General features: G+C 39.8%; 1 pseudogene; it reads right to left on the reverse strand.

Moving 5' to 3' along the window:
• Positions 1–8,181: 8,181 nt before the first annotated feature.
• LOC145263460 (U2 spliceosomal RNA) lies at positions 8,182–8,282 on the reverse strand (annotated as a pseudogene).
• Between the last annotated feature and the right edge of the window lie 2,216 nt (positions 8,283–10,498).

The following is a 10,498-nucleotide window of genomic DNA, read 5'->3' on the forward strand; positions in this document are numbered from 1 at the left end:
TCTTGACACAGAGTTTGGCTTTGTCTGATGCTGACGAGATTACCTCAGGTCCATTGATAATAGTTGGGATGGAGCACACGCTTCTGTTCAGGATTCTGTTTGCTATTTGCCAAAACTGGTGGGAACCAAGCCGCTGCTCAGCTACTTTGGACTTAACAGATAGAGCATACAACTCTCTTGCATTCTTTATTACTTTCTTACAATGGTCGCTGGCAGTCCTGAAAGCGGCTTTAGTTTTCATACATCTATTACGTTGGAAACAGTGGAAAAAGTGATTTCTGTGCGCAATGGCAGCAGCACATTCTGGAGAGAACCATATCTGGCTGTTAGGTTTTTGCTGAAACTTTTTCGAGGGTATGAAACGGTCAATACCTACAATTAACCATTCCTACAGGTCTAATACTATAGAGGATACATCCTTTTTAAACATGGAATGCAGAGGTAGATCAGGTATAAATGTACGGAAGCTATCCCAGTCAGCCTTAGTATATCGATATACTGTACGATGGAGAGGTACGTTTGGGGACTTATTACATTTCATTTTTATCTTAATTGATACAACAGAGTGGTCGGAAATCCAAGAGGCGACAGAACAGAAACTGAACATAGTTCAGGGCAAGTTGTGAGAAAAAGGTCTAGTAGGCTCGCATACTGGCCATCATTGTCGGGCACACGGGTGGGTTCCTGAACAATCTGAGTGAGGTCATAGGCAATGGAGAAATCATGACAGAACCTTCCCTCATCATCGGTCTTGTTAGAGTGGGTCAACCATTCGACGTTGTGAACATTGAAGTCACCACATACGTGAATGTTAGCTGAAGGATAAGCAGATAGGACTTGGTCAATTTTCTTAGATATGCTTTGAAAGATAGTAACTCCGCTGTTATGGGGGCGATAGAGAGTAAATATAAATGCCGTAGTGTGAGCTAAAGAAACCCGGAAGCACATATAGGGTAAGTTAGGATCTTCCCGGGAGATGTCCCTACCACATGGAAAGTTATCCCTAATATAGGCACAAATTCCATGCCCATGGCGATCTTGGGGGTCAGATTTAGAAGTTAAGTTAGAGTATCCTTTAATTGCGAACTCTTCTAGGGAAATAGCCTGTCCAATGCCAGTTTCACTTAAAAATAAAAGGTCTGGTTTAGTCTCCTGTAATTGGGTTTCAACCTCTGGAAGGTTAGAACGTAGACCCCTGATGTTGGAGAAGGAGACATGGTAGTAGGAGTCTACGTTGGAAGTTGGAGAACCGGGTTTAATCGTGTATTTTTTCTTGAAACTTGTCATGATGAATTTTTGGAATTTGTGGACTAGGTCGTCAGATTTACTTAGAGCAGAACAGAGAGGGGAAACTAAGAGAGAAAAAGAAACGAAGAATTTTTTTTTTATTTGTAGCTAATGATAAGGTAAAGCCGTAACAATTACCCACTAGTATGGCATCGAGAGTACTCCCGTCTTCATATCTCTTCAACTGTATGTGTGTAAAAAATAATAATTGGCTTTACGTTATTCTATGCACATGGTATTATTTGTTGATATTGAAGCTGAATTGTTTTCTAAAGATTTTTTTCCAAAATGAGATGACACGTCCAGCCTACACTGATCGATGCAACCATTCTCAAATAATCTGACGCCTTTGCAATCGCTGTTGTTCTGCGTCACCAAGTAGTTCCCATGTCATTCGAAATAATTGGCATTGCTTTACTGTTTTCATAGAAATAAACAAACATATATTTGAACGATAAATATAATATCATGACCTATATATAAAAGATACTGTGTCTTTGTGTGTCAGTGTGGGGAGGTGTTTGATCATTATATATCTCAAAGCTGTTGGGCTGATTTGTTTGAAATTTTACACAGGTGTACTTAATGTGTCTGAGAATGTTCTTAAATGGGGTTTATATCGGAATGCCTTCGATAAATAATCAAAACATCCTATTAGAGAAAAAACAACTCGATTTTAAATAAAGTAAACACCCTTATACATCATAATATCAAAAACATTACAGAAGTTTAATCCCCGCTAAAACAAAATAACTCAACGTATAAAATCAAGTAAGACCTGGGCGCGTTCGAAATAAATATTTCTGTTAAGAGCATAATTGAATTATAATAATTGACGTTTGAATTTTAAACTTAACTCGGGGAATAAATTAATGCGGTACTTTTTATTATTATGCCGTCTCAAAAATGACCTTTACTGGACGAAATCAAGTAAATTGATGAGGTTTTCCTTTACTTTTTTATGCCAACCAAAAAATAATGCAGATTTTTACACACTAATTTTTTTCAACCACTTTGATCGACATACAACGAACTTATCTTGTCCCAACAATTTCCTTTACGCTAGATATTTCTTTGCATAAAATTCCTTTTTTTTTTTTTTTCATCGGAACACATCATTAAACAACAAAGACCTGCTTAGATGCGTCGGCAATTCGACACGGTACATTCATTTTGGACACGGGCGCAGGTGCCCGTGGGCCGGCAGTAGCTACCACTAAGAACAGTAGTTTTATTGTTTTTTTCTTATATAGATACTAGCATTTAAGTCCGGCGTTGCCCGGATGTTTGTATGTGTATGTTAAGCAAAAAAAAAGTAGTAGTAGGAAGGCAGGCTCGAACCCGTACCGTGAAGGAGAAAAAGAACGTGAAAAAACGTGACGTCTTGGCTGTTACGACCACTGTCAAACCGGGAGTGAGGTAGGTTTTAATTAAGGCTAGACCATTGAAAAGAGTGGATGACTTTCGAAAATATCGGCGAAAACAGCGACCCCTCCCTGTAGAAAAGTACCCAATTGAGGGTGGAGAAATTAATGTTTTTAGCCATTTGTCGGTATTTTTCGTCTAGAGGGTCGAGCTTCAAACGATAGTGATCTTGGAAAATCCGTCGCCTCTGTCGAATGTTTTAGGCAGGCATGCAAACATACATACATACATTTATATATTGATAGCTCAAATGTTCGACCAAAACCGATTTAAAAGCTTTCCCTATCTCTGAATACCCTTTATGTCAAATGTCAAATGTTTAGACCAGAAATTGTCTGAGTAATTTGGTAGAAACCGCAGAGGTAATTTTGTTTTTAACTTTGACCCCTATTATGACCCCTTAACATTTATTGTTTTGGGCTCAAATCAAGATATTAAGTTAAATCCATAAGGAACCTATATATAAAATTTCAATTGTTTATACCCAAAATTGGTGGTGGAGTTTGGTAGAGTTCTCAAAGGTCAAATCGTTTAACTTTGACCCCTGAACAGCCACATTTCTGTCTGGAAATGGATTACAAAGATTTTCCTAAACAAAACTTTCCTGTGGCACCAAGAAACGTTCGAGAAGTTATTCTCAGGAGTCTGAAACAATCTGCTCGGAAATATGCTGCAGCCTTTAAAAGTAGTGTTCAAGGCGCGTCTTACATAAAGAGCTCGACTTCCCTCCATACAGATTAGCCATCACACGAAAGTATCTCAAGCTAAACTATGAGAAGGTGGTTTTACTTTGCATATTAGATAGGAGAGATTTTTTAAACAAACGACAAGCCAATTTTTGTTAATGAGGGATGACGTTCATTTTCACCTCGATAGAACAGTTAATCAACAGAACTGTTTCTATTCTGGGCTGAGGAAAATCCTAAAGAACTGCATGAAGAGCCACTGCATAGCCAAAAAAAATAATAGTAGCGTGTGTTAAAAGAGAAACTACACTGATTGAAAGTTACTTGTTTTAAGACAACGCTGGGAATTATGTTACTGTTACTGTTAACCCAGAACGTTACGTCCAGATGATCAATAATTTCATTCTGTTCAGACCAAATCGAATTCCTGTCAATTTTGAGCAATCGGCTTATTTCTAGACAAGCGGGGGTACCCGGCGTTGCCCGAGTGTTTGTTTCCGGGACGGGGGGGGTAAAAAAATGTTATGGTAGGTAAGTAGGAAGGATCAAACCCGGAGTAATAAGTAAAAGTAGGAAAATAAAGTGTGAAAAAAAAACATCTGCAACGTTAACAGTTCGGCCACCAAGAAAAGTCCATTTAAGTTGTTTAGGAAAAAAAAAAAAACGACTACGGTAGGTCGGCGCGAATGTGACAATATAATGTGAATTGTCCAGCACGCTAACCACTACGCCAAAGAGCACTGCAGCTTAGTTTAGTGATTTTAAATAACTTCACATGAAAGAACTACGAAGCCAAACCGGTGTTCTCTTCTCAACTATTCCTTGTGAACGATCCCCAAACGGTGTTAAGTGGTGGCAGGGGGAGGAGGAATTTATGAGAGAGAAAATATTTTTACCACTTTCATTGATCTTAACCGATTTTGGCCGTGACTTCTCAGCAGAAAAAGTATAGAAATCTAAGATTATCGAGGAATTTGAGAAATAATAAGCCTATAACACACCTCAGATATTGTTCTGCCGTTTGTGCATATTATAATTTGCATGAAATATCTTGATTTTTAATCCTCTTATGGTCAAAATCAGACGTGAAAAATGAGTTCATTTTATTTATATAGAGAAAAGATATGCTTAAAATACATGGCCACCCATGATTTTATTCTTGTGTTCATCAGTAAAAAAAAGACATGTAACATTAAAGAATTAAAGGAAGATATTTGTCTTGTAATTGCAGAAGAAGTAGACAGAGACATGCTGCAGAGATGCTGCAGAGATGTATTCATGTATGTATAACCGAAAGTGACATCAAATGACAATAATATTCCACATTTATCTTTATAAAATCGCAGACCTTTTTGAATAAATTGACGTAAAAATTATCTAATTTTCAATAAAATATTATATTTGATGATATTTTAAAAACACCTGTTATCGCTGTCTCATCTTACATGAAGAACAGAATAAAATCGATTGAAAATATACGTGACTTGAACAATGGATTCGGGTTAGATATATCAAAGTGTTACGTCTACATTAAGACGGACGACATGAGATGAATATTGACGAAACATTAGACACATTAAAAAAAAATAATTCGAATGTTCACAATGCCTTCCTTTTTAACTGAATTATTATGAAATGTCGGATTATGATTTGAGAGACATTATTCCGTAACATGATGCTATCATTTGCATTTCAGAAAATAAGGTTCTACTTACATGATTTGGATAATTTGAAAGCCACAATTTAATATACGCATACTTGTATAAAAAGAAATCCAAGCACTACATGAAATGCTAATTAAAAACCTTCAAATATGTCTTTCTGAACCAGATGTGTTACGATATATGTCTAAAGGAAGAAATGCACATACAAAATCAAAAACGACCAGTGAACTCCTCGAGAAATTATAGGCCAATAACGTGCTTACAAAATTTGTGAAAAATCTTAACATAACCGAAAGAAAAAGTCCTTTATATATATATATATGTATATATGTATATATATATATATATATGTGTGTGTGTGTGTGTGTGTGTGTGTGTGTGTGTATACTGGAAGATTACTCAGCGTTGCACGGTATTAAATGTAACGTTAAATTCCTTAAAAAAATGAAGTAAAAACGGAAAGAAACGGACACATGTGTATGTGTACATTATGTATTTTCTAAACAGTTCAATTCTCGTAACTAAAAAAATTACTCGAACTGAGATCGAAACCAAAACCTACGTACAGTGAGTCAAGTACGATAACTATTAAGCAAGGCTGACACGTACTTAAAAAAAAATCAAAATTACTTATTCTTAACTGATGTGAACGATTCGCGCATGCGCATTCGTAAAACAGTTGACAAACAGAAAAAATCCGATGACCCAAAGCACAAATCTTTAACTGTTGACCCCTTAGCTGCCTTGTCTCCGGATGAGAAACGATTTAAAAGTTTTCTCGCACCGCTGAATATCCTATATCCCATATTTCAAATTTGTTGATCAAAGAGTCCTTTAGTTTAGATTGGGAAGTGTCCTCATACACATTCCCGCACACACACACACACACACACACACACACACACACACACACACACACATATATATATATATATGTGTGTGTGTGTGTAAATATATATATATAGAGAGAGAGAGAGAGAGAGAAAGAGAGAGAGAGAGAAAGAGTGATAGGAGTATTGGCTGCAGAGAGCGTGATATGGATAACTTAAACGGTCCTAATTATCGAGTTATCTGTTGTCGAAACTGCCCTTGTCCAGGACCATCCGAACTTTGTAGTCCCCGGTCAAAACGTTGCGTCGACCGCAGGCTGGGGCGACTGCCTCCACCTCCCCGTACTGACTCAGTATTGCCCCGACTTCTTTTCCGGTCATGTAGCACGGGACGTTCAGTACTGAGACAGTGGTGTACCTCCCGCCGAGGTATACTGGCTGGAGTCGAATGTTCCTGCTTCTGTGTTCGATCCTGGCAAGTCTTTTTGCATTCTCCTCTCTGGGGAGCAAAATGTCCCACATGGCGAAACTCCTGCATATCTAACTTGCCGGAATGTTCAAGTCAAAGAGGATTTCCATCATGGTGTCTTTGTTGGCACCTGTTAAACTCCTGGTCTTGAGGTCGGAGATGATCAAGGAAAGAACTCTCTTTGCCAATTTTTCAATCTGTCCAAGAAGGGGTATGATGGTTGTTCCCTTCGTGACATCCTTGTAAGTGGGGTTGAAGAGTTCCCTATAATCATTGGGTGTCATCTACTCCAGCTCCTGAGGGCCCCATGCCGTATTCTCGTCCTGTTTGGTGTTGGACGGACCGGGGAGGGAATCGGCTGGCACTGCCTTTTCTTTCTGCTGCTGCTGGTTCTGTTGTTGTTGTTGTTGCTGCTGTTGCTGCTGCTTGGCCCTTTTGTTTGGGGCTACCCCTGGCCAGTCCTCCTGTGGTGTCGGAGACTGGTTTTGGCCCGTTTTCTGGCCCCTTTCCTTCCTTTTGCCCGGAGATTAAGCCATGGGATTTCTCCCATCGGGCTTTATTGTCAGTGGGATGGTTTTCGGGGCTTCCGGTGGTGTCAGAGTGTTTTGGGGAGCTTTGGACGGTGGAGGTGCCTTATATCCCCCCCTGATACCCTTTAGCGATTCCAAAGTGTCTCTGAAAAGCACTTGGGTTCTACGGGCAACTCCGTCTTCATCATCCTCCCCTTCGGGCGTTGGGGAGCAGCCCTTATGGAGAGTAGGTGCTGGGTGACCGGATGGGGGCTGGGAGACTGGGGGTGCCACGGGCTGTGACCCACCATTGTTGCCTTCGGCCTCCTCGCTGGGAGGCTGTTGTCGTAGGGAGCAGGAATAATGGGGTCTTCTCTGGCCGACGAGGATTGAGGTGGAGGGGGTTCATTGGGAGTGGTCCCCCGGAAAGGTTCATCTTTCCCTCGTCAGCCGCCTTCCTGGTCCCTTTCATCTTGGGGTTGTCCTCTTGGGGAGCCTAGGCGGGAGTGCTTTCTCATACCGATGAGGATTGAGGTGGTAAGGATGTCACAGGATGTGTACCAAGCAAATCGCACCTAGTTCCCTCGTCCGTCGCTTCCTTGAATCCCCCGTCTGGGGAGTAGCCCTCTTGGAGAGATGAGGGCTTGATTGGTTGCTCTCTTGTAGCTGGATCTACCTGGGTCGTCGCGGGTTGCGGCCCTACCCTGGGCTTCTCCTCCTCTTCATCCCTCATGGGAGGTGCTCCCTCCGATGAGGAGTACCTGAGTGGGACGATGTGCCGCATCTGAGGTGGTGTAAGCCTTTTCCCCGGCATCACGCGGGGAAACTGCACCGGCCGCTGACGTGGACCAAAGTGTAGCAGGGGAGAAAAGAAAATGCAAGGAAATATGGGGGGGGGTGGAGAGGGAGTCAGAAGAGAGGATTGAAGTGGATTGAGCTCCCCTCATCGGGATCTTGGATTAGTCAGCTCAGATCCCCCGCAAGTGGGGAGAGCAGCGAAGGAAGACATAGTGGATGCTAGCAGGTCAGAGTGCTGCTCAGGTAATTAAGAGAGGAGAGAATAGACCATTTCAACTTCAGAGGAGAGGAGGAAACGAAGTACCCAACAAACTAAAGCTAATCCGACCAGGTCGCGTCTACCAAAGAAAGTGTTGTCGGTCCCGGAAATAGCAAACTCCCAAAGAAGGGATCGGTTTTGGGTCCAGACTACCACACAATGGCGTCGGTCCTAGGGGAGCAAAGAGGGTCCTGACACCCCAAAAATGTGGGTCGGCCCCACTAACAAAAGTGATACCTTGAACTTAACCCGGGGATGGGTCAAGTGGCGGAGCCCTTTGAAAAAAATAAAAAATGAGGTAACTGGGAGGACAGATACTACACTTTGATCTTGGCCAAAAGGCCAAGAAAAGGGTATTTATTTGCTCCCCCACCGAACAAATAAGGCACAAGGCCGATTTTTAATGTAAGGGGTGAAGGGGAAATGTAGACAACTCCCCGGGGAGTAGTGTAGCTGGATAGTAACAATTGGTATGAAGGGTTGCCCCTACATTGACCAAGGTCTTATATGTGGGATTGCCCCCACATATGGTCTTTGCTTGCAGTATCTGCCGGAACAGACATTACACTTTGATCTTGGCCAAAAGGCTAAGAAAAGCTTAAAAAGCTAAGAACAGCATCTTTTAACAACAGACTTTTGATTTTAACCAAAAAGGCCAAGCACAAAAGTGTTACGGACGGACCGACAGTCCGGCCGACAGACCGACCGACCGACCGACGGAGTGACTTATAGAGTCGCTTGCACGCGACTAAAAACGGAATTATATCATAGATTTTTTTCAAATCCTTTGGTTTTCTTGACGAAATGCGATGCGGATAAACAAATATATACATGGTTTGTTTTTTTTATAAAAGAACCTGTCTAACATGTTTACATCAGAAGATTTCGTTTTCCTGTTGGTTTTGGATAAAAACAAATGTTAAACAATGCTAATTGTTTTTAAATCTTTTTCGCTTTCTTTTCTGTCTTTTTTTAATTCTCTGAGTTAAGAACATGATGTCTGACTCCAGCCATATTGTACATGAAATACTAAAAAAAAAGAAATTCTTGTACACATGCCAAGCACCGCATGTTTTTAGCATTGTTTTTTTTTTTTTTTTTTCAATTTTCACCCCAAACAAGGCACAGTGCCACTTTGAAGCAGGGGGCTACTATTAGGGAATTAATTAGCGGGGTCATTATGAAGGGAGAAGAGTAGAAAGATGTTTGTTAACATTACACTTGAACTTCTGCATATCATTGCAGTTGGGAAAGCAGAATCCCGGAAGGGAGTTCCAAAGACCCGCAGTTCTGGGGAAGAAACTATTGGAGTAAAAGGCTTTCTTGCACCTAGGGATCTCCACTGTAAAGGGATGAGACTTAGTAGCTTGTCGGGTTTGTCGGAGGTAGTTACGTCGGGGAGGTACAAGTGTTTGCAGTTCGTCAGAGCATTCACCATTGTATTGTTCTGTTTTCTGAATAAAAAATAACAAAAGAAAATAAACATCAAATCATCTATGACAATGTTTAATCCAGGTTTTATTTTTCTGGAAATGTTTTAATATGTTTCAACATTCTAAGAAAGTTTAAATCCATAAAACTTGAGATTTCGCAATTTTTTGTTTGTGTCAGAATTTATAATTTGTATTATTCTAACTACTGATCTCATCTAGGATCACAACATTTTATCATATGTAATATGTGGGTTGTCGGTGCAGCACATGAAGTTTCACCGAAATAAGAACGTAAATCTGACTTCAGCGATGTTGTATATAAAATACAAAAAAAAACATTTTCAATAACCTACAGTGCAATGTTATCAGCATTTGTTTTACTAGATGCCATCATTTATTTCCATTAGAATTTTTTTTTAAAGATTACTGTATATTTTTATAAAATTTTAATTGTTTTCTTATTATTTCATTTTCTTTTATAGTGTTTTATATATATTTTTGTTTTTTGTTTTTCGTTCTGTCCCTTTGTCTTTTTAACCCGACCGTAGCCTCCACCCCATAAAATCATTTTCCAATTCTAATCTGAATGTTTTCAAAGATGTATTTGTCTTGTTGTTATTTGTATGTTTTTTTTTAAAATGATTTAATCGATTTGCTTTTTAAAATGTGAAAACAAACTAAAAAAAAGCAAAATTTTCTAGGGCAATGTTAAGTCTATGTGTTGGTTCTCTGGAAATACTGTAATGCGTTCCATTCGTTTTTTTTTTTTTTTTTTTTTTACAAAGGCATCACCACATTATCAAGGCCCAGAGGCCACTCAAGGATAAGGGTTAAAGAGTGTACAGTAGAAATTGGTCAATATAGTAATCATTAGTAATGAAAATTTGTCGTTTTTTACTAAGAATTCACCACTCATCAAGGCCTGGAGGCATTTCGAGCATTCTCTAACTTTTACGTCTATATAACCTTATGTTTCGCAATTTTTAGTGTCAATATTTTTATTTATCTATCTGGTCGGCATCCTTGCCCGGAGAAATGTGTCTTAGCTTCAAATTCTGTTGTCTTCCATCAGCTGCCTTAGATCTTCATGATCTCAGTTGGCATCATGTGTAATAAATGTACGCAAGTAAAGATCGCC

Source organism: Euprymna scolopes, chromosome 38 (genome assembly GCF_053919585.1).
Source record: "Euprymna scolopes isolate OS-2025 chromosome 38, ASM5391958v1, whole genome shotgun sequence".
In the NCBI taxonomy this organism is placed as follows: domain Eukaryota; kingdom Metazoa; phylum Mollusca; class Cephalopoda; order Sepiida; family Sepiolidae; genus Euprymna; species Euprymna scolopes.